At 34.8% G+C, this 26,512-nt stretch overlaps 1 long non-coding RNA gene across 1 annotated transcript; it reads left to right on the plus strand.

Moving 5' to 3' along the window:
- The first annotated feature begins 12,521 nt into the window (after window positions 1–12,521).
- On the plus strand, window positions 12,522–25,513 carry LOC148126441 (uncharacterized). The gene is made up of 3 exons (XR_015742630.1): window positions 12,522–12,654; window positions 12,878–13,012; window positions 24,059–25,513. It is a non-coding gene; the product is annotated as an uncharacterized LOC148126441 (long non-coding RNA).
- The last annotated feature ends 999 nt before the right edge of the window (window positions 25,514–26,512 follow it).

Genomic DNA, 26,512 nt, shown 5'->3' on the forward strand with positions numbered 1-26,512 from the left:
ATTATTCTGTAAGACTCGTTTTTATTATTCTAAGAGCAACCAAACATTCCATGGAATTCTGTGACCTAATACAAACAAGTTTTTTTAACCTCTTTTAGTCCAAGATCACTTTATGTGTGAGGGACAGCAAATGTACATTAAAAAGGGAATAATACTTTACAAATATATTCAAAATAATTCAAACCAGATAAATGGACTTGTTGCTTTTCTGTTCTTAATAAAACATACTTTATAAAGAAACAACTATGTGTACATGATTACTTGAGAGCTATTCTTATTCCAAGACACTATAACTTTTTGTCCAAACTGTCACCAAATGACTCATTTCTATTTTTTGCACATTATGTTAATAATTTTGTTCATTACCATTGTTCTCTACATCTTCTTACACTCCAGACAGCTTTCTATACACTTTGTTTTGTAGAAACAAATCCATTACTGTCCAGTGTCCTGGTGTTTTTTATACAATTTCACAGATTACTTAATATAGCCCAAAGTTTCATACAGTCACAGATATACAGTTCAGTTTTTAATTATTTCAAGAAAACAATCTGAGAACTCTTGTTCACACTTATAAAATAAAAGAATTGCATTAGAAATTTGGAACCAAGACTGAAGATGCCCATGTTTAAATTCCATTTGGCCATAAACTTCACTGGATGGACTTGGTCCAATTCAACACAGTTGAAAAGGACCTTGGAGTCCAACCTTCTGGTCAAGCAGGAAATGTTATTCCATTTCAGACAAATGATTGTTTTCTTAAAAATCTCCAGTATTACAGCACCCATAACTTCTGGAGGCAAGTTGTTCTGCTGATTAATTGTTCCAATTATAATGAAATTTCTCCTTAGTTCAAAGTTTCACCACTTGTATTTGTATTTGCTTTTAATATGTTTTTTCTTTAATAACTTTTTTCTCGATGTTTTCTGAGGATATTTATGGAATGCCCATATAATGGCACAATATTTTATGACCACATGGACATTCCAGAATACTGTAGAGCATTTCATTCCAAATTCTTCCCATTCATTGCTTTCCTTTTAGTTTTGCCTGACTTGTATGAATCGATAAAAAAGTGACTCAGAAGTTTTGGTTCTGCAATAAATAATACATCACACATTCATGTTAAACATGTATTTAAAATATCTCTGCATGTTCACCTTTTTATATGTAATAGTATCATTGAGTCTGAAATAATACAGTTATTAGAGTTTGCCCTACAAATTTGTTTATTGGGTTGAAATAATCTTCACATTTGCTTTCAATATATAACATACACAACAGTCACTGATATCATATTATCGGTTTTACCATTCAATCACAAGGACTCTCAAGAAACAAAAACCAGGAAATAAAGGAAATAAAAGTTTGGCAATTGGAAAATAGGTCAGTGGTGGGATTCAATTTTTTTTTACTATTGGTTCTGTGGGTGTGGCTTGGTGGGCGTGTCAGGAGAAGGATGCTGCAAAATCCCCATTCCCTCCTCACTCCTGGGGGAAGGTTACTGCAAAATCCCATTCCCTTCCCACACCACTAACTTGCTTTCCAGTTCCTGTGCAGGGCAACAAAAGAAGACCCAGCCGATCAGCTGGGACTTGGGAGGCAGACAATAGATGGGGATGGGGCCAGTCAGAGGTGGTATTTATCAGTTTTCCAAACTACTCAAAATTTTCACTACTGGTTCTCCAGACCTGGTCAGAACCTGCTGAATACCCCCTCTGATACAGTAGTCCTTGATCTACAACCACAATTGAGCCCAAAATTTCTGTTGATAAATGAAATATTTTTAAGTGAATTTTGTCCCATTTTATGACCTTTCTTGCCACAATTGTTAAGTGAGTCACTGCAGTTGTTAAGTTAAAACATGGTTGCTAAGTGAATCTGGTTTCTCTATTGACTTTGCTTGTCAGAAGGTCACTAAAGGTGATCACACTGCAACCACCATCAATATGAATCACTTGCCAAGCATTTGAATTTTGATTACATGACTATTGGGATGCTGCAATGCACGTACGTGTGAAAAATGGTCATAGGTCCCCTTTTTCAGCAATTGTAACTTTGAACAGTTACTAAATGAACTGTTGTAAGTTGACGACTACTTGTAAAAACTTAAAAAGAAACAGCAGCTTCTGACGACTATCTAGGAGGAACCGTTGATAATGGGTAGAGCTCACTACCAAAAAAAGCCTTTGGTTGTTTCATTTTACTGGACATATTCTGAAAATTGAAAAGCTCACTCCAGAATTCTCTGGAGAGTTGGGAAGGGCACGTGGGAACTTTTAATCTTTGGATAGGCCATTTATGTCACAAGGACCCCCAAGATGTGAAAAATAGCAGATAGAAGAAAATAAAAGTTCAGCAGCTGGCATCCATCAGAAGCTAAAAGAGAAGGAGAACAGAAAGAATAACTTTCAAATTACATGATCAATGACATAACAAATTTTTCAGTGGGTCAACCTTGTACCTTGGGCAGGGTATAGCCAAGTCTGAATGCCATGACAGAAGCAAGCAAGCAAGTCTCTTTCATGTCTACCAACCAAGTGTCTACCAGTCAATTGTCTACCAGTGATGGGATTTAGAACAGTGTAAATGTTTGAGAATCATCAAGATGAACCTTCCTTTAAGGAATTTTAACTTCTCTCCTTCCAGAACATTTAGAACTGAAAGGATTTATTTTGAATTGTATGTGGAAGCACAGCAGGTTCTAAGGAGAAGAAATAGACTTGAATGCTGCCCAGAAAGACACTGGAAACTGGTAGAATCTTGGATAAGTACTTTTATAAAATTACAAAATGAATTCCTACTGCAGCTTTCCACAATTAATGTCTCTAGATATATTACAACTACAACTCTCTGAATTCTGAATGATTTATGACATGCTGATTGGAAATTCTGAGAATTACTTTATTAGTACATGCAAGAGAATTAGATTGATAATGGTTACCTATTATATTTCTGAACACAAAAAAGTGTGTGAGAAAGAAGCATATTATAATAATCAATATAAGTTGCTTTTGGGTAATATATATTCATATTCTTCTGTCTTTCTCATTATCTTCTAGATTAATCTTCCATGGTTTTTCTCAGTCATCAACATACTGAAAATATTTGATAACTCCCCCTTTTCAATTAGCAGCTATGCTAAAATATACTCAAGATTACTTATATGTCTATTTATCATTACACTGTTTTCTCTTTTTATCTGAACCAAGAATTTAAAAGCTGATGTACTTGAGTTCCTTAATTTGTTATATGTCATGAATCTGTCCACTGTATGTAGTTCCTTAGTCACTCGGTCTTTTCCCACACACTGAAATCAACAGTGCAATGCAGCTTGTGAAAATTTATAGATTACTGAACTAGAAACATTTTACTATTATTCAATGTAAATGAATCCATTAGTGGCATATTACAATCTGGAAGCAATGTTTCTCTCTCTCTCTTTAAAAAAAAAAAAAAAGAATTGTTGCCCCATTAAAAGGTTTGTTTGTATGTTTGATTATATTAAAAAGATTTTGGCTGGTTCTGGTGACAACATTAGCCTAACATAACTAATAACCTTAAACAATATTATTTATTTTACATGCATTTAAAAAATTATACAATTTACAGTTATACAAATCCAAAAGTAAGGAAGAAAATTTATAGTAAGTAAAAACAACAGAAGGATAGTTCACTTAAAAGCTCTGAAATAATTCATTTTATTGATAGGTTCAGTTTGTCTAATAGATATTAATTCATATGTTTCTCAATAAGTGGCAGTAGGAGGCCCAATGGCTGGACTTGAAAGTAAAAAAGATCAGGTTAATATTTGGATGAGGGAAGAAGGAAGGAAGCAATGGCAAATTACTTCCATACAAAGACCAAGAGACTGGGATAAAAACCCAACAATAAATAAGGTCTTATATACTATATAATAAGCTCAATTGTGGTTGTCCACCAACAAAACTAGGAGGTCAGTTCAGTTCTGGGCATGGGCTTAAGAATCACCTTCATTTTACATTCTGAACAATTTGGAAATATTTTATTGTTGACAGCATGTGAATGGGTGACAGATTAATGCTTATAGATGCTGATCCAAATTTTCTTCCAAACTCTTTGTACAGGTTCTCCTGACATTTCTTTATTGGATGCCATTAAAATCAATTCTTCTGCATCACCGAAGCCTTATTATTTATTTCTATATGTCAGACACAATAAATGTGTTCTATGACTCTTGGCAAAAAGTTACCAAAATAAAAAAATGGTATATAAGTTGCTGAAACAAGTGGTTAGAGATTGTGTCTCTTCTGTCATCTTTCTGGTGATTTCCAGAATTGTGGCCCATAGCTATGGAGACCATTATCAGGGGAAGTTGTTTTATATAATCCACATTAGAGACCTTCTAAAGTAGAAGTGCAAGTTTTAATTTCTCCTTTTGGATGGAAAATGAAGACATCTTTCACTTTTTTTGGCTGATCTTTTATTGGACCTTTGGAGATTTTTGGAGTACTTATTTTGTGGTGCTGCCAGAAATTCATTAATTGATGTTTTGCAGTTTTATGTAGGGATATGGAAGACTGAGTTCTGCCTTGTGCACAGAACCAGCTGGGTGACTTTGGGCCAGACACTTTCTCTTCTAGCCCTAAGAAGGAGGCAATGGTAAACCACTTCTGAAAATACCTTTCCAAGAAAACTGCAGAAACTTTTCCTGGCAGTCTCCAAGAATTGGAATGACTGAACAGAAGAGGAAAATAAATAAAAATGTAAAAGAAGAGAAGGGAAGGGAATGGAATGGAAGGGGAGGGGAGGGGAAGGGAAGGATAAGGGAAAGGAAAGAGAAGGAACAGAAAGGAAAGAAAAAAGGCATATGACATCTTCATTATATTTCTTTTACAGCAATGAAGGGAAAAATATAGCAGAATGACAGCCGAACAAAGAACAGTTTGACTAAATTAATATAGAAAGTCTCCCTCCTTCCCTTCATCCATTTCTTCCTCTCTATATAAATGTCTATATAAAATAAAATTTTCACTTCATTTTGGGTATCTCAGATTTGTGCTTTTGCTGCCCCTGATCACTGAATTATCTGGGGTGCCAAGAGGCTTTTTATAGCAAATTGGCAAGTTTAGACTCTTCTATGAAGAATCTTCTTAATGCTAGCCTTGGCAGGATGACAGCTTTCATCATTTCATTTCATTATTTCATTTCATTTCATAAGGTTCATGGAACAAAACTTGACCTTTTCAGTACTGGAAGGTTTTAAATGTAGTCATTTTTCTGTTTTTCTCTCCTTCCTTTCCATTTCTCTCTTTTTTTCCTGTCTTTTCTCTGTCAGATGCCGATGTTGGTACTGTTACAATTTAAACCAGATTATGTTTGGATGATAAGGAATGAAAAGTAACACATTATTGACACATTTCATTGCTTCCAGCTGAGTCTGAAATATCAAGCCATAAATAGAATAAATGCACAGTTTAGGAGATTTAGGGGACAAAGAAAAGTCACATTTTAGATCTAATCATGTCATGTTTTTTAAAAAACATATGTTTAAATCAGGCCTGTTTGAAGAGAATGAAACACTACTTTGTTATAGGTATTATTTGTCATAGATATTATTACACACAATATGACATTCAATGTAGGAAAAAGATCTACAAAGCAAATTCTTGGCTTGAGCTTTTAAAAAATATATATTAAAAATTGGATAGAGCAAGAAGAAATAATTGGGTTAGGAAAGGTGTTCTGTGCCATGAAAAAAAATCAGTCCCAGTAACTGAATCCAACTCCTGTGATGTAATTTTAAGGTATGTGACAATTCCTATAATTCTCTAAATAGCATGCTGACTGTGGAATCCTGGGAGTTGAAGTCCAGACATCTTAAAATTGCTGAGGTTGGGAAACACTGATCTGGACCAGGGGTGTCAAACTCAAATTGTCACGGCATCATGTGATGAATCAGGACTTTTTGCTCCTGTGGACTGGGAGTTTGACAGCCCTAATCTAGAGACAATGGATTGCAGGGACAATATGGGCTATCCTTCCCAAGGACTGACAAAATTACATTTTACCCAAGTATGACAATTTAGATTAGGAAGTCTTTAAACTGGGAATAAAAACAAAACCTTGAAGTGAGGATCTCAGATAAGAACATGTGAACTATTGGAAGAGATAGGAGTATTGCTTAAGTAGAACTGATTAAATCATTCAGTCAAAACCCAAGAAGAACATTAATTTCATGGTCTTCATTTTTTTATCCAATAGTGTTCAGCAGACAAGTACTCTTAGTACATTAAGGTAAATGTGATTTAAAAGATATGATGAAGATATAATGTGAGACTGATTGTACAGTTGAAGGCTACAAGCTGTTTAAAAATAAACTGAAACAATAAAAAGAGCAGGGGAGTTTGCCCTTTAAGTTAAAAATACCAATTCCTCTTGAAAATCTAAATGATGTCTTGGCAATGTTGTAAAGAGCATCTGGGTTGAAATAAATGGAGGAACTGATAAAAACAGAACTATTGGATTCTACTAATGCCTGCCCAGATAAGAAAAATATGGGCTATATCTTCCAAAAGCAAATCAGAGATCTTTCAAATAGACATAAAGTCAGTGGGAGACTTTAATTTCCCCCACATCTGTTGGGAGACAGTCAGGCAAGCATGGAAATTGAAAATTCCTGATCTGTCTTGCTGACAATTTTTTTTCTTCAGAGAGTGAAAAATGTGTAAGACCCCATCTTTGACTTGGTACTAATCAGCAGAGAGGATTATGATGAGACATTATAAATAGTAGAAACACTGGAGGAACTAACCATGAAAGCTTAGGAAACATTTATTTGCAAGCCAAAAGAACAAAACAAAAATCAAATGGAAATGGAAAGAGAATCAGATAACAAAGAAGACTATGGGCCAGGCTAAAGTTGTTGTTAAGAAGTGAAAAGTCAGAACAAACTGCAGTTGGTTAAAAAAAAAAGTTGAATAAGAAATGGGCTTATTTAGATGCATTGAAAATAAAATGGAAAAGATCACCGTAACAGCTGTCAAGTTATTACAACAAAATACAATCAGATAATCAAGAGGAGAGCTGCTCCACTTCTATTTTGGTGCAATCTTTTCCAGCAAAAAAAGCATTTCCTTCTTCCAGAAATTGTGAAGAAGAGGATGAAAAAGGAGATCTGAAACCTGATAGGAATATGGTCAGGAAAGAACTCTTTACAGAAATAAATTTATATATCCAGAGCCAGATTAATTGCATTGTTGAGCATACAAAGAACTTGTTGATGGTCTGGCCCAATCTTTATGGATTATCTGGGAAATCCTGGAGAACTGATGAAGTGCTAGTTGATTGAAGGAAAACAAATGTCCCTAACTTAAAAAAAAAAAGAGGAGAAAGATCCACTAATTTATAAACTAGCCAGTCTGACATCAGTACCTGGAAAGATTGTAGAGCAGATCATAGAATGAACTATAAAAACAACTATACAGTAATTACTAGAAGTCAACACAGATTTATTAAGAAGAAAAGTTTCAAGACTAACTTGACCTCAGGTTTTAAAACAGGTTTTACTGAATGTTACAAATATAAAGGTAAAACATGGAAAGAATATGAAAGGAGGGAGGAAAAGGGAGAAGGAGGGAGGGAGAAAAACAAAAAATTACATTATAAAATTAGCTAAAGATTTTCAAAAGGGACTGATACATTTCTGCATATTAGAATATCTTATATCATTTTGAAAATGTATGTCAATAATAGGATAAATTAGTATTAAAATTGAGTTATATGCAATAAGTTATATGTAATAACTAACAACTATAATCTATATAACATTATATATTAAGATTTAAATTTGCAGTAATTTTTTCTAATGTAGGAAATTTAATATTACCAGATAATATGAAATATGAATATTATAACCTTATATTAGGGAAAATCAAAACTTTGGACATGGTGTGAATTCAAGTCTGATACAGAATTTAAACAGTATGGAAATCATTTTTGTATTATAATTTTATAAATGGTTTCCTTACTGGGTTAAATTATGTATCAACTTTGTTTATAAAATATAAATTTGATTTTGACATCAACATGTATTACTATAACATAGTTTGTATTTCCATGGAATGGATTGCTTATAATTTCCAATGAGAAGAATATTCTACCACCAGCTATCAACTATGCAATCAATTCAGAATACTTTGTGAGAATACAAGATTTAGAGATTAGGATTATAATGATTCATTGATGTCATGTTTCAATATGTAACTAATAGGCTTCTCAGAGATATCTCAGATTAAGAAAGTTTGGTCCAAGTTTGTCATGATTCAACCTTTAGATACCTTTCACCAGGATGATTGACTTTTCATTGACATATTGCAAGCCATTTTGGGGAGAAAGCCTGAAGTTGGTATGGCAAGAATTGGTATATTCCAATGACTCTCTGATTCTCTGCCTAACTGATTTTGCTCTGAGTGAGAAGTTGCTTGGATGAATAACAGAGCAATTCAAATTAACAAAATATGATCCAGTTGCCATGATTCAATCTTTTGACACCTTTAGCCTGGATGATTAACATATCAGGCTTTTCCTGATCAGGTGAACTGGAAGCAGATAAACAGGAATTCAAATATACACATAACTTTTGATAGGTATATACATATTTTTTTGTAGAAAAGCAACAGCTCAAAAGAATTATATGGCTCTATGTAGGCCATGCAGGAAGGTTTAAAGCCTTGTGTCTCTTTTTCCTGCTCTTGCAAAGTGATGAATCCAACCTCTTTTATGTGAGGTGAATGGTTTTCACCTGTTTCTGATTGTGTAAAGTAATATATCACAATTTCATGAAAGCGTTGATAAAGTGTCTTATGACATGAAAATTAGCAAGCTATTTTCAGTGTGGTCTGGCTGGCATGATGAAGAAGATGTATAGTATAATGAAAACAATATTCAAAGACTATGTAGCAAGATTTTTTGAATCAAGCTGGAAAAAGGTACAACCATCAGTTCAAATCCCAAAGGTGCTTTTTCAGGAGGCAACTGGACTTTCTTGTTTTTTCTTCAAAGATGTTTAACTTCTCATCCATGAAGCTTCTCCTGAAGTCTCCTGTCAGAGATGAAGAAGTGTGTTGGATGAGAAGTGAAATGACTTCAAAGAAAAAACAAGAAAGTCCAGTTGCCTCCTGAAAAAGCACCTTTGGGACAACCATGACCTGGATGATTGAGAATCTCTAGAGACCATCAGTTCAAATGACATAGATGGATTAGTTTGGTGAGGAGATGTTGATGTTGATGATCAAATTCAAATTAACAAAATTTGGTGATGGTGATGACAATGATAATGATGATGCCTTCCAATCACTATTGATTTCTGGCAATTGCCTGGACAAATCCCTGCAGTTTTCTTGACAAGATTTTCTGAAGTTGTTTCCAATTGGCTTCCTCCTAGGGCTGAGAGAGAGTGATTGGCTCAATATCAATTCACCAGCCTCATGTCCAATTCAGAGCTACAAATCATGATCTCCCAGCTTCTAGCCTGGTGTCTTAACCATTACTCCTCACTGGCTATCTGAAGATATGAGAGCACTCTTCAACTACCCAAAAATTATTCTTGTAGAAGCAGATCAATACCTGTTCCCTTGATTTAAAAATATATTTCACTACAGGAAAGCATGTTTAAATTTAATTGCCCATGATTGTGAGGTCTCACTAGGTATTAAACACTACCTGAAAAAGAGAGTAGAGGCCCAGTATCCTACATTGATCATTTTTGTTCTTGTTATTGTGTAATTAATAGAAGGTATAAGAAATAGCTGTCTTAAAAGATCAGAAAAATTATCACATAGAAAATGGAATGCTTCTGATATTACTATTAATAGTCATCTCTAGATGAAGTGGAAGGCACATAAATCAAATCAAATCAATCAATAATCAATGTATGAAGAAAATATATTTCAACATAGTATTTTCTTAATAATTAAAGTGTTAGCAGTGTGGCTTCTCTCTTCCTGAAGAATTTTGCCCAACATTAGAAAGTAATGCAAGTAGAAGGCTCCTGCATAGACTAGTAAACTTTCAATGCTTCTTTCATTTCTAAGATCAGATAATCCCACATTTCTTGTTGCAAATGTTTTGATTCTGTTATGTGGCCCCCAGAGAATAATAATTCAGGTAAAGGGGAAGCCAAATGTATGGTATGCATTTTCATTAAAAAGGAAGACAAAATAGACATACTAGTTCAAGTTGAAAAAATATAGGAAAAATGATGAGAATGTTATTCCTTTGTGGAAAAGATCTCTGAATAAGGATACAAATAACCATAGTTATATGCCTCTCCTTGATCTGAAAAGTACAGAAAAGCTAAATGGAAACAATAAATATTTGAGGGAGAAAAGTATAAACTATTGTGGGTTTTTTTGGCTTTTTATTCACTATCAACTCTGCTGTAGAACAATGTTTATTGAAAGCTGATACCATTTAGGAAATATTGATTTCATCAGGTCAAAAGCAGATGCTTTTAACCCATTGGAAAAAATAGATAGCAATTTATAATCTTTTTTTAAAGAAAAATAAATATTAAAAGGAATGATCATGGTCAAAAACATAATACATTTTATTGTAGTATTGCAATCTTATATTGCAGTAACATAGCATAAACTGTATTAATAATAGTACAGTTAAAATTACATACATTGCAGTGATTAAAAATAAGTTAAGGATAAGCAGCAAAGAAACTAAGGAGAATATTAAATATTAATAAAAATTAATCCAATTTATTATTAAAATTAGATTGTAAAGAAACACATTGCTCCATTATATGATTTTTTAGAATGTAAAGTCATTTCCAAAATTAATAAGGAATACTTCTCTTGAATCATTTTTTTAACATTATAGTGCAGATTTCTTCCTGTTTTCATTAAATAAATCTCTTTGCCAAAGCCTAGAATCAAGAAAGAGAAACAAAGATGATGGTATAGACAGGAAGACATTCATTCCAAATATATATTGGTAGGAATGATCAAACTTTTATATTTTAAACATTATAGTCTGTATATTATTTTGGGTTTGCCCTGCTGAAAATTTTATTTAATTCCATTCCAGAAACAATTACAAAAATGTGTGGATCAGGAAAAAATATGTCTGCATATATATATAGATTATTAAGAGAAATGCATTTCAAATAATTTAATACTCCCCAATATAATTTAATACTTCTTTCTTAAATTGATGTATAAATCAAAACAGAAAGAAGAAATTCAAACTGAAGAGAAAGAAACTATTGGCTTATTCATTTATTCACATATACATAAAAGGGAAGGCTGTTCTTCATTGAATTCATTTGCAGCTATTTTTAAAGAAAGAAATCATGCTAAACTGCAGAACAGAACAAAACAAACCTGAAACAGATTAAACTAAAAATGAAGTTATTCTGAATGTGATAAGGACCCCCTTTAGTGCAGAGGTCTTCAAACTTGGCAACTTTAAGACTTGTGGACTTCAACTCCCAGAATTCTCCAGCCCGCATAGCTGGGAGTTGAAGTCCACAAGTCTTAAGGTTGCCAAGTTTGGGGATCCCCGCTTTTGTGTTTTCTTCAAAGGGTTTTCTTCTGATATTCCCAGTGGCTAAATGGAAAAACAACACAAAGGAAAAAAGTTCCAATCTTCTTGTAAATAAAGAGATAGATAGATAGATAGATAGATAGATAGATAGATAGATAGATAGATAGATAGATAGGATAGGATAGGACTAGTATGCATCCTTTCCCCCCCACAAGTTAATTTGTGGTATTCACAGAGACCCTCACATAGGGAAGAACTGAAATGTACCAGCTGTATGGCTTCAGTCTGTAGTCCAGCAGTTAAAGTAAAACTAGATCTGCAAAATGTTCACAATGGCCTTTGTAACAGCTTTTGACAACTCAGAGATCACAACGGCCATCAGCTTGGCATAGAGAAACCCATTGTTCAGTTTTCAGGTTACGCTGGGAAGATTCCAGTCAGAATCTCTTCTTTCCAATGCAAATTTCCCTCAGGCAAAAATCCCTGCTCAATTTTGAGGTTTTACGATTAAATACATGGCCAATTGTGGAAAGTTTTGCAATTTGGATAGAGATTGATGTGGATTTCTGACTGACTAAGATGGAGACAAACTGAGCCTAAATTGTAATTGATGTCACAATTATGTACCCTTTGAAATCCACAGTGGGCTATTTTTATATGATCTCATATGTTAAATTAGAATATATCTGAGTCATCAATAAAATTTACTTTGTGCTTAGGATTGCTGTACAGATCATTATAGTCAGCCGCTGAGGTTAGCTACCATTGAGTTCACTGAAATTATTTATTTTGGATGATATTAATTCTTTATTTCTTCATTCATTTGAAAACATTACATCCAGTTGTTTCTTTATAAAAGGAACTCAAAGCAGCTGACACCCTATCCAGACAAGTATGATCTACATTATTAAAAATAGTTATAATAAAAACAGTTCAAATTACTAAAAACAAATCCATATCATAACATCAAGAGCAACAGAAAACAATTCCATATCGTAATAGGGAGAGCAGACTTTAACTTCTATTCAACTCAAAGGAAACATTAATACTTCAGCAACAATTCTGAAATTTTGGAAAGATTAAACCCAGTCCTCAAGGAAGAGAATTCTATAACCCAAGGTATGTTTGCTAAAAAAAAGAGAGAGAGAGAAACATGGTGCACAGAATTATATTCAGAAATAGTTTCTATATATTTATGTTTTGAATATTATGCTTTCAGATACGATACTAAAGAAGTTTTTCCTGAAAATGATTTAAATCTAAGATTTGGCAATAATGTAAATATGCACAGTATTTCTTTCCATTTTCCGACCTTGATATTTATCTTTCCATTGGTCTTCAGAATATGCTGATTATAACCAGAAAGTTAGACAGAGGAACACTACAAATGCTGCCATCTGCCATCAACCCAGGCAGATAAAGTTTGTTGTAATCAAAGGATTGTTACTTGATGGCTTTCATGCATGTTTGCTCAAAAGTAAGTCCACTTTTGAATTAAATGTTAAGATTGTGCAGAACTGTCAAATTAAAATGGTGGTGTTGAGGGGTTCCATTTAGTATACTGTTCTTTAGATGTAAAAAAAGGATTTTCAAAAAGAGAAGTAAAAATATGCCCATTTATTTTAGATTACAATTTTTTTAAAAAAATCTATATCTCTTATCTCAATCACTCTATAAATTTGCACACACACACACACACACACACACACTCTGCTCAATTGTGTGTAAGAAAGTTGCTTTCATTCTCAACAACAGAACTGTTGGTCCCAATTATAAGTGGTAGACTACTTATATTTTGTCTTTTGTTAAAATACATTTCAGATTTATATTGTTCTTATTATGAAATTATAGCATTGCACCCCCTCTTTCTTCCTCCCTCCCTCTCTTACTCTCTTTGCCTCTCTGTGTGTGTATGTGTGTCTGTGTTTGTGTCAGAGAGTAAGTATGCACAGCCTTTCTTAGAATGTAATTGAAACCTTTTCCTTCTTCTTCTGTTCAGTTGTATTCAGTTCTCAAAGGATACATAGGCAAGTCCCTGCAATTTTTTGACAAGCTTTTTTAAAAGTCATTTGTCATTGCCTCCTTTCTAGGGCTGAGAGTGACTGGCTCAAGGTCTCCAAGCTAGCTTTGTGCTAAAAGCTGGACTAGACCTCACAAATCTCCCAGTTTCTAGCTTGATTCCTTAACTATGGTAACTACACCAAACTGGATCTCTAGCTTGTTTAGAAATAAGGCTAGCCAAAGCCATGAAAATTTCATTCCAAGAAAATGTGATTGAGATGCCAATCATATTGATTTCAGTAGAACTAATTTAACTCTAGTGTTTTGTTTGAATGTACTTCAATTGAGTAGATAAAGGTGGTCGATAAGATTCACATAATGGCATCCAGGGATTTAATTTCCTGAACTTCCTATCACTTTTAAGGCCACCTACTATGTGTGGCCTTATGTGAGACTTGAGTCATATAACCTTTGATTAAATTTAGGAATTTAAGATCTAAAACTTGATAACCCCCATCTTGATTATTAAAGATAATACTGAAACAGATACCAGATTTTGAAATTGGAATTACATATAGTTTATTTATTTACCTTTCCCCCCTTCATACTTTTAATTGAATCCTGGTGAGATTGTAGATTTCCTGAAATTAACACTTCACCAATACGAACTTTTTCTATTTAACCATGTCAATGAACATCAAGAACTTGTGATGGGAAATTGTTATCCCATTTGAGGTAGAAAAGAGATGTGATTGGCCAATGAACATCTTGCGTGTCTCAATCACCATCAGTTCAACAGAGTTTCTTCTTCATATTTATAGGTCCCACTCCATTCCTTTAAAGTACAATGGAATGAAATAATTAATTCATAAGCTAAGAATTATGTTTGATTTTTAAAAAAATCTTTGTATTAATTAAGGTTTATCAAACTTTCCCACATCTCTTTGCTATATCAATTGATCAGAATCAATATGGAACATATGTACTATATATTGAAAAACACACCAGGAACATTATTTTATGCAATAACATGGAACAGTTTGAAGTATAAATAAGAGGATCATTTTAATTTATAGACAACATTATGTAATAAAAAATCCAATTCAATCCTGACTGAATTCTGATCTTATTTCCAAATAGAATTTGGGAATTTTGCTTGAATTCAGAACAATTAGAGTGAGGTTTTTTAACTCCATAAATATTGATGCTTTCTACCTTTGATCCTATTGATTGCTAACAGAATTAGGAACAATTCTGGAACAATTGTTTCTGTCTTTGTCACTGTTGTCTTTTTCTTGAATTAGAAGCATTTTTGACTGCTACTGAAATGTAATGGTATGTGGGAAATACCTTGAGAGATTGAACCAAGAGATGCTGCTACTGGCTGGAGCAAATTAATGGTGTTGCATTAATTGCATCATGGCAAATAGCATGGCATCTAGCATCTGTTCATCCATTAACTGTTGGTGTTGCCACAACACTGCTGCCAAATATTCATGAATAGCAGAGTTCCTCGCAGATCAATGGCCATTCCTGAAGTTCTTCTCTTTGGTAGAGAGTAGGAGACTTGCAAAATTAATGTCAGCCTCGCAGAGTGAACCAAGCAGGAATAATAATCTGATGAGCTAACTCTACTTTATTGTAAAGCTATGTTGACAGAATCTTGCAATTCTGAAAGTACAATCTCTCCATTTCCTGTATAATCTGGGACACCAGGGATGGTTTCCTCTGAGCCTGTCCGATGAGAGGGTCAATCTATTTTCCAAAACGCCAAAAGGAAAGACAAGAAACAATGGATGGAAACTAACCAAGGAGAAAAGCAACCTAGAATTAAGGAATAAAAATAAATAAAAATCAGAGCAATCACCCAATGGAACAGCTTGCCTTAAAAAGTTTGCCTTGTCACTGGAGGCTTTCAGAAAGAAACTGGACAACCATTTGTTTGAAATGGTATAAGTCTTCTGCTTGAGCAAGGGTTGGACTAGAAGGCATCCAAGGAATTCCAACACCATTATTCTAGGTTCTAGGTTCTAAGTTCTCATTCTGCCCTCTCTCAAGCTGCAGGCTCTGCTGCCTCTTATTGGACTATTCCCTTGGCAGCATCTCTTGGACCAATCTCCCAAGATATTTCTTACATACCATTATTCTTCAGCTTACTTCCTATGGGAAGAAAAGCATATTTCCTTTCTTCTGTTGTCTCTGTTCTTGAGGACAGAAAACTGACAGAATATGTAGGTCTCTTACTGGAACATGTATCTTTCTTAGAAATATTTGTTTCTCCTGATGGACCTTAAGCACCTGTTCTTTAGGTTTAATTTTATAGTACTCACATATGTACATTCTGTCAGCTATAAATCTCAGTAAATAAACTGGAAGATTTCACTTAAGTTTAACTCAATTTTATATGATATTCAATCAGTATTTACCCATAGGTTATAGAGATGGGAGGAAGAGAAAATAGATTTCCTTCCATGAAAGTATTAAACTCGGGACCCATGAAACAAAATTGATTAGTAATAATTTAATTTTGTGTACAGTACATGAATAAATGGAACTCGTTGCTATATATGTGATTATTATTTAGTTGAGATTACTATTTACATGACTTCATTTGACAAATACATGGGAAATATGATTCAACAGCTATTAATTGGGAGTTGAAGATGGAACCATCAGGTTCAAACAGTTTGCTACTCGATACCAGCCACTGATAAGGAAGAGTGTATTCATTAAATTCAGTTTTATTCAATGTCATTTTCTCAATCACAAATTTATTTCAGCCTCATTTGCACATGAATTGATAATTTATAAAATCAATAGCCTAGCCATTATATACATGCATATCTCCAGCTAGGAGACCATGAGTTCTAGCCTCCCTTAGGCATGAAACCCACTGGGTAAATTTAAGCAGACCATAGGTGGTATTCAGCAGGTTCTGACCAGTTCTGGAAACCGGTAGCGGAAATTATGAGTAGTTCAGAGAACTGGCAAATACCACCTCTGACTGGCCCCACCCCATCTATTATCTGCGCCCTGAGTCCCAGCTGATTGACTGGGTCTTCTTTTGTTGCCCTGCACAAGAGAATGGAGCTGGAAAGTAGGTTAGTGGGATGGGAAGGGAAGGGAGATTTTGTAGTATCCTTTCCCTAGATTGGGGCGGGAATGGAGATTTTACAGTATCCTTCCCCTGCCACACCCACCAAGCCATGCCCACCAAGCCACATCATGTCCACCAAGCCACGCCCACAGAACCGTTAGTAAAAAAAATTTGAATCCCACCACTGAAGCACACTCTCTTAGCCCTAGGAAGGAAGCAAAAGGAAACCAACACTAACCTGAAGGTACTAAGGAAAGAAAAGCATGTCTTCAAATATCAGCATTTTTTCATTGTACTTTACTAATTTGTGCAATTTTGCCACTCAGTCTAGCCAACACAATGCTTTCTATTGTACATTTTTCTTAGTTAACCTTTTTCATAATGTTTACATTTTTGCATATTAATTAATTACTCATTATTCATGGATTTCAGCATGCAACTTGTATCTGCTTTGGAAACAACTCAGAAAAATACAAACTGGGCAAGTGGATATAAAAATGTGGATAAAAAATCTGATTCCACACTTGCTGTTATAGAAGATTGGTTGCCCAGCTGGAAAATAGGATATAGACATTGGGTTTAACCCACCAGGATTTGCTTTAGTTTATTTGAATGGTTAAAAAAAAAAAACCTTCTCCTGGATCATGTAGACTCCAAGAGTTTTCAAATCTTTTCTGATAATAATATATGAACACTTGCTGGAGACAAACACTTTGGAATAAACAAAGTAATGCAATATTTCCTAGTGGAATCTCAGGTTTATCCTATCCATGACACTAATCTTTTAATTCATTGGCTAGGCAATAACAACCTCCCTTACAATTTAGATATGTTTAATAACTCTTCCAATGTTTTGACATATTTGATAGGTTAAAGCAAATATTCTTTTCTGCCTGACTCCATCAGATTAGACACTGCCCATACCAACAAAGAGGAATGGGATAAGCACAAATAGTGCCCTAAGCCTAAAATCTGAATATGTTTGAGTAGTTTTAAGCCATGGCTGCTTCAATTCCATTTTTTTCATTATTATAAATAGAAGTAGAAATAGCAAAACTCCAGGTTTTGATTGTTCCTTGAGACCATTTAATAGAGAAAGACAGGCTATAAGTGTCTGAAATAAATGAGCTCTAGTCTAAAGCTCCTTGTGTTAGCTGGTAACCAGAAGATGGAATCATACTACATTAGAGTCTTTATCATAGAAAGTAATGCAACATTTCCTAGCTGGCCTCATTTTTCAGACTGGTTTCTCTTCAATCTGAAATCACATTCAAGATTTCACACTTGGAATACTGCATCCAGTTTTGCTCACCATGATGTAAAAACGATGTTGTTGAGACTCTAGAAAGAGTGCAGAGAAGAACAACAAAGATGATTAGGGGACTGGAGACTAAACATATAAAGAATGGTGGCTGGAACTGGGTATGTCTAGTCAAGTTGTTCCACTGATTAATTGTTCTAACTGTCAAGAAATTTCTCCTTGACTAGCTCAGTCTGTCACATAAAATTTGCTTGCAAGCAAACTCACAAAATTAACTCACAACACACCATGCATATAAATATTGATTTTTTTTATAAAAAAGAGCAACTTTTACCCAAAATCAGGCAAAGCAGGCAGATTGAGTTGCTCACAGAATCATTCAGAGATCTATCTATCTGCCATCAGCTAGCTCAGTCTTTCAAATTTGCTTGCCGTGAATCTGCACTGAATTTGCTTGCAAGCAAACCTTCAGCCCTAAGGGAGGCTCAGCTTGCAAGCAAACTTTCAGCCCTAAGGGAGGCTCAGCTGTGCTGAGCCAAAGATCTAAAGACTAGCTAGAAAGCAAGAAATCCAACCATTTTCTGCTTCCTAGCTAATCTAAAGCTCCTGGCACAGCAGAGCAGATGATGGTCAGAAAAAGGAAAAATAGCAATTTAGCAGGCAAGTTTACCTGGTAAGGAGTGAGTGGGCAGGGAGGATTCCCGCAGTCCATGTGGGTGGTGCATCCTTGTGTTTCTGCACAGCCTGGATTAATTGCTTTGTGGGGATGCTCTGGGGGTGAGATTTCTCTGCAGCCCACCAAAATTTTCTCACGGCCCACCCAGACCTTCCAACTCTGTTATTCTATTTTATTCTAGTCTAGTCTGATGAGAAGAAGGACTAGGGGTGACATGATAGCAGTCTTCCAATATCTCAGGGGCTGCCACAAAGCAGAGGGACTCAAGATATTCTCCAAAGTACCTGAGGGTAAGACAAGAAGCAATGGATGGAAAGTAATTAATGAAAGAAGCAACCTAGAACTAAGGAGACCTGTCCTGACAGAACAATTAATCAGTGGAATAACTTGCCTCCAGAGGTTGTGAATGCTCCAACACTGCAAGTTTTTAAGAAGAGATTGTATAACCATTTGTCTGAAGTGGTGTAAGATTTCTTGCCTAAGCAGGGGGTTGGATTAGAAGACCTCCAAGGTCCCTCCCAACTCTGTTATTCTATTCTATTCTATTCTATTCTATTCTATTCTATTCTATTCTATTCTATCTATTCTACACTGACTTCTTCAACACTTGTAAAAACAAATATATTCTCAATGGACCGTATCTTCTGGGCTACTCCTGCTTCAGAGTTGGAGTCTGTTCTCTAACCAGGAATCTTATAAAGAGCAATATATAAAGGATGATCTAATCCTGATTGGTGAACCATATATAATTCTATTTCTTTCTTCTGCTGATAGCTCAGAGGTGGAAAGTCAGCATGAAGTGTCTCCCACAGAGATATTTTAGAACTTTAATCCCACCACATGCCAGATAATGTTAGCTCATGGATGTGCATTGAGTTGTCTATTTACTCAGTTACAAGATGATATTATGAAGTGGATGAAATTTTCATGAATGGGAAACACAAATAATGTGAGAATCAAAGGTTTTTTGAAGCCTTTATATAAAATACACTAAAAACATCACAGACACAACATTTTACATAAATGCATACCTTCTGAGAAACTTCTGTTACTTTTCTGTGCCTAAGAAGAAAAGCACAATTATATTGAAGTGTAAAACAACAAACAACAAAGCAACTCATGATTCATTTCATTTTTGCTATTTCTTTTGGTATTTTCATTTTGACTGCCCCGTTGGGAGACATGTCAAATGCAGATGAAGAAAGGAAGTCAGGAGCAATGGCTGCATGTTCTAGATGTTTATTTTCCACAAAACCTTTATCAAAGCAGATCATTATGTTGGGAGACCAAGGCAGAATGCAAAGGTTATCTATGGCCTTGTGACCTCTGAATCCAAAGTTCTGTTTGAAACAAAAGAAAGAGAAAAGGTCAAAGAAGTCAGCTGGAAGATCTGATATTTATTAAGACTATGTCCAGCTCTTGCTGCCTTGTTGCTTTAATGTGGAACCAAATTCTTTCCTGTTCTGACCACTATCAATGGAAAACCAGTATTTTCTATTATTGGGTGATGCACAAAGACATCAATAAGATATCTGAACATTTCTGATCTTCCATAAATCTCAGAGAATTACCAAGAGTTAGTCAACTTTGACACATAGACTTCATTCCTTTCCTCACAAGGAATCACTATTGGGAATTAATGTGATTTGGTAATTGACTGAACCAGAGAGACTTCATTCCACCTGCAGTTTCGAAGCTTCCCTGGGTGACTTTGGCCCAATCACCATTTCACAGCCCAGCCTACTTCTAAGCATCATTGTTTAAGTAATGGAAAAGGAAATCCATGTTTTCTTCCATAAATCTTTATAGGTAAGAATGCAACAGTGGAATAAAGTGGTCCCTCCACTAGAGATGTACTAAAGGAAGCAATGTCTAAGTAGTAAATCGTGCAGAGATAAACAGGTAGCATTTTATTTCCAATTATCTTGAGCTCCAGGAGGTAAGACAAAACATAAACTGAATGAATGAGTATAAGAAATACCAGAGAAGAAAATAAAGGCTCAGGTTTGGATTTTCTGTTAAAAGTGTGGTTTATCTCCTGTCTCATCTGAAGTGTTAGTGAATGTACATCCTGCTCATGATTATTTATGACCTCACTTGTGCTTGGCAGAAGACTCCATAATTCTTCCCAAAGTTGTAACCAAAATGTAACTTTAATGCAAACGAGTGGAAAATTCACCCCGATGACTACATTATATCCTAAATCTTTATGGGATTATGGGATGGGGGGAGGTGTGTGTGTGTGTGTGTGTGTGTGTTGTATATTTAATTCCATTTTTTATCTTAATGCAATCTCTTAGGGTTTACAATGTCACAGTAAAAACAGCAACAGCATTAAAACAACACATAATCTAAATTGCAAATCCAGAGCAGGAGAAAAAAAGGAGAATAACAAGAAGTCCAGGTAACATTCCTTGTAGAAAGTTCAGTGTTTAAGAACTTTCTAAAAGCTGCCAGGGTAGAGGCCAATCTGATCTCGGTTGTGACTCCATTCCCTAAAATTTGTGTGATGCTATGGAGAAGTGTTGCCTTTTAGCTTTGCCTCCACTGACATCCCAGAAACATGACAAACTAAAGGTCCCTTCTCTCAGCAAGATTTAATAGGATGGTCTGAATCTACTTGAAAAAGAGAATCCTGTAGGCCAGTGGTGAGATTCAAATTTTTTTATTACCGGTTCTGTGGGTGTGGCTTGGTGGGTGTGGCATGGCTTGGTAGGCGTGGCTTGGTGGGTGTGGCAGGGGAAGGATACCATAAAATCTCCATTCCCACCCCACACCTGGGGGAAGGTTACTGCAAAATCTCCATTCTCTTCCCACCCCACTAACCTGATTTCCAGCTCCGTTCTCCTGTGCAGATTAACAAAAGAAGACCCAATGGATCAGCTGGGACTTGGGAGGCAGAGAATAGATGGGGGCGGGGCCAGTCAGAGGTGTTTGCTGGTTCTTTGAACTACTCAAAATTTCCGCTACCAGTTCTCCAGAACTGGTCAGAACCTGCTGAATACCACCTCTGCTCTAGGTATACAGATGCCAAAAGATAAAGAGCTTTGTGAGTTAAGAGCAGCATGCTAAATTGCAATTGGTGAAGTACCCATGAAATATAAGTAACATCCTTAAGACATGGCCTGCTGTGTTGTTAATAAAACAGAAACCATATAAAGCTCATTGAAACCATTCCTCTTCCTGCAAAAGTTTTCAAAATAAATAAATAAAGGCATTTTCAACTTTATTAAGTATGTTATATTATATGATGATATGATTAGGAATGAGAGCTATGATGTTCAAAAATCAAAGAGAGCTGCAGGATTTATTTGATAGCCTTCGAGTGATTTGGCTTTAGTCTTTTATTTGTCGTATGAAAATGCTGATTGGCTTCACAGAAACAGAAAAGAAAATGTAGAATTTGCTAGATTAATATTCTATAATCTAGATAATAACACAAATTTGTTTTTACTCTTATTCCAGATGCTAACAGAATTTATTCCCAAAGGATGGTTCATTATATGGCCCCAAACCAGGAATGTTGCATAGATTGATCAGAAATTAAAAAGAGAACCTTTCTGCTTTGGGTATCAAATCTAACATTTGAAGGGTGAAAAACAGCTACAGGCTGGTACAATATCTGAATAAATATTTTAACCTGCAATATTTTATTGCAATTTTTCTCCTCTGAAATGTATTTATATAAATTATACCAATAGGAAAGTAGCTCTACATTTGATCTTCCAGAATCCTGATTGTGTGTCTTGTAAATTTGCAATTCGTCATTTTCTTGAGTTGTTATAGTTAGGTTTAGATGTAGCAAACTATACAACACATACATTGTGCTTGTTTATTTGGCATTCCAATTTACAGCAGTATGTATGAATCTAGCCACTGTATTTTGTTGTGTTTGTGATATTTTCCCAGTCCTGTAATTAATGTTTGCCTTTTTTTTTCCTGTATATGTTCAGAAAGAAAAAAAATATTTTTATGACCTTCCTGACAAGGCAGTGCGGGATGGACTCAATACATCTGTTTTCATTTATCAAGCATTAAAACAATTAGGTCTCAGGGAGGCTAGCACTTAATAATACAATAGACACACACACATAACCCTCAAGCCTGGTGGTAAATATATACTTGAATCTGATAAACTGTGATGTTTTCCTTTCTGGAACTCACCTATGGTTTTCTTATCCACCTATGGATCTCCATTGTGGCTTTTGGCATAGATCTGGGGTTATGAAAGAAAAAAAAATTCCCATTTGAGGATAAATGTTTCTTTTTAACAGAATAACAGAATTGGAAAGGACCTTAGGGGCCCTCTAGTGTAACCCCTGCTCAAGCAGGAAACTGTATACCATTTCAAACAAATGGTTTGTTCTCCAGTATTAGAGCACCCACAGCTTCTGGAGGCAAGTAGTTCCACTGATTAATTGTTCTGTCCGGAAATTTCTCCCTTGTTCAAGGCTGCTTCTCTCCTTGATTATTTTCCACCCATTGCTTCTTGTCCTGCCTTCAGATGCTTTGGAGGATAGATTGATCCCCTCCTTTTTGTGGCAGCTCCTTAGATATTGGAACATTGCTATCATGTCACCTCTACTCTTTCTTTTCATTAAACTAGACATATCTAACTTTATCTTCTGGTTTCTTCTTCTCTTCTGATATGATGTGAGTGTATCTGATATATAGAAAAATAGCTATCTATCTTTTTTGAGGTTTCTGTCGTTCTTTCTTTTACATTATTTATGATATTTGATTGCCTTAATTCCAAGAAAACTTATTTATGGAGCACATTATCAAGAGCACCTAGGCACAATTATTTTCTTCCCTAATTCAATTAGGGTAGGTCAAAGTAACTGATAAGCATTGATATAATACAAATGTACAATGCATTCATAAACATGGTACAAATGGTAACTCATTCTTATATATAGACCTCTAATGTAAATTTAGAGCAAATGTATATGAATTTGATGCCTTCACCACCACAGTCAAGTGACTGCACTGCAGAGGCTTGGCAACTGAACCATATTTATGGCCATTCACAATGTTCCATGGTCACGTGTCCATGTTTTATAATGGTTTTGCTGTAAATCAGTATTTACTTTCCATTTTTGGAAAAATTGATCCATAGGAAACCATTGGTTCACTTAACCATGGTGTTGCTTATTGATCATTGTAAAAAATGTAAAATTTGGTTGGTCATGTATCCACCAACCATAGAACACCCACCATGATTCTATTTATAACCACTATGAGTTACAACTGTGATGGACAGGTGCCAATATAATTCTAACTTAATAACTATCCATATATTAACCAGTGACTGTAATTATAAGGTTCTAGACTAGGTTTCAACAAATTTGGCACCCTCCAAATGTGTTGATCTCAATGCTCAGAACCAGCATGATCTGATTCCCACACTTCTAGGTTAGGGAAATCTGCTTTTGACAGCTTGCACCAATATCCTGTTCTGATTTTAGTATATTTTTTCCTCTTTTAGGGAACAAAGTAGCTTTAAGTCAATTGAAATGATGTTTAGTTGTTTTCTTAAAGCATTGGAAGAAGTTTCTATTCCAGTTTTGAAAAGACCAAGATTTGTTTGGCTATTCCACTATCAGAATCACATTCCCAGAACAGGAAACATATAGCAACATACAAGGGACATGAGTCAAGAACTGAAGCCAATATCTTTTAAAGGCTGAAAGAAGCAAAGAAAATATACATCATGAAGTTATGTTCCATTTCCCCAAAGAAAATAAACTAACTGTTCAGTGATGGTTTTGAATTTAAAGAAACCGGAGATTTATCATTTCTTTCAGAGAAGACACTGCTTCCAAATTTAAGCATGAAAGGCTTTCTGGAGGATGAATTGATATCTAAATATGGAAGAATAAATATTTCATAACTTCTCCGAATGATGAATTTCTTACCCAAGATAGAAATATAGAGTATTTCTTGAAGTAGCACCACTAATATCTTTAAGGAAGTAACTGTTTTTCTAAGTCATGTCATGCATTTTAGAGTTTGATACCAATCAGTATTTCAATGTTGGCATTTCAGTGTATGATAATTCCTAATAGGAATTTAAGTCCTTTCATTCCCATTTTGCACACCAACATAGATTCTCTGCTGATAAAATTACTAGAGGCTGTCACATTGAAGGTTGAATTGCAGCTTTAGAGGAAAACTGGTAGAAAGTTTCAAGAGATGATTAATTATGTCAATTAATGAAATGTAGATTGTCTCATGATTAAATAGTTTAGCTTAGATGGCGATAAACTAAAAAAGAAAATTCTGGGACAGTTTCACTCTTCTCTTAAGATACCTGCTATGGCTTTAAGAAAAAAGTCTGATTTGAATTCATAATCTTAGTCTGGCTTTCGGAAAAATGGCTCAGAATGATATTACTATTTAAGAGCTTTTGAAATTTTGTCTGTATGTAATAATTTTTATGATGTAAATATGACAAATATGATGAAATTCTGAATATTTTCAGAAGGATATCAGCAAGTTAGAGAAAGTTGAGGGGAAACCAGTGAAGATAATATAAAGAGTTGAGAATATGCCCCATGAGTATAGGCTAAATAATGGGATGTTCATTCTGAAGCAAAAAAGACTTAGGGAAAACTTCACAGCCATATTTACTTAAACAAAGGAAAGATATAAGGAAGACAGTCACTTTCAAGAACTATTTTCAATGATTATAGATATTTACACCAAAAGCAATAGTACTCCCTAGACTTCATTTAAATATAACAAAAGATTCCAAGATGGTCAGATCTATACAACTGGAACTGAAATGAAGTTTTGGATTATCTGTAAGTTTTCAAGAAAACCTGGACAGGTTTCTCCCATAGATGATTTGATTGGTTTTCTGGCACATTGCAAAGGTTTGAAAACTGGATGGATCTTTGTCCAACTCTGTAATTCTATTATTTTCTGTTTCTCTTGTTCCAATTTTTTTTAAAATCATGGTGTATTTCTCACTGTTATTATTCTGTTTTTTTTTAATCTTTGGATTGTTGTAGAGTTGTATTGTGCAATTGCATCATTTCATTGCTACATTAAAGTTTAAATTTGCCTTCAGATGTTGGCTGCACAATCTTGCTTTTTGAGTTATTACAGTGTTACTGCAAGGTTTCAGCTTACATTATAAGCTGCTGTTACTGCATATCCAAATTGCAGGATAGATATAATGTTTGCAGTTCATGTTTTTTTCCTGGATTTAAATATTGGCCATTCCCTTTAGTATCCTAGCATGAAAACTGGGTATTTGAAGAGGATGAAGAGGAGGAGGAATAACAGTGGTGATCTGTTCTAATCAATCCAATTTCTTTTATATATCATAAATTCCACCATCACCCACCACAAAATTCACTTTGATGAGATAATTTCCCCTGGCAATTTAGCACTATTTGTTAGGAGTTAAACCACACTGCTTATCAGACTCTGGCCTTTGTTCTGGTTTTGTAAAACAACTTAGTCTGGCATCAATGTGCTCATTGAAGAAGTCCAATTGCATTTCGGTTCCTTGGAATATGTGGATGAATCTATTTCAAAGCAATGGTTAAAATACTTTCTCCCTAATACCTATGGCAAACAATATCTGGCTCAGGGTAAAAGCATTTAAAATCGTTTGAGAGTGCCAACTTTCATGAATGAATGATTAAAGAATGAAAAGTAATTAAGGATGAAGAAAAAAGTAAATGACCCAGAGGAGCAGGCATAATTAACAAACAAATAAAAATCCAAATTGTATAATAATCAGTTTGCTGGGATCGGCATTTGGAACATCAAAAGAAAAGGCAAGAAAAAACGGGGAAACGTATATTATTGAGAAAGAAAACACTTTCCTTTATGTAAAGTTTTTAAAGGTAAAGGTTTCCCCTGCCTGGTTGTTTGCAGCTCTAGGGGGCAGTGCTCATCTCCATTTCTTAGATGAGGGAGCCAGCAT

The sequence above is a fragment of the Pseudonaja textilis genome, chromosome 3 (assembly GCF_049901715.1).
Source record: "Pseudonaja textilis isolate UNSWEBS1 chromosome 3, rPseTex1.2, whole genome shotgun sequence".
NCBI classification, from domain to species: Eukaryota; Metazoa; Chordata; class Lepidosauria; order Squamata; family Elapidae; genus Pseudonaja; species Pseudonaja textilis.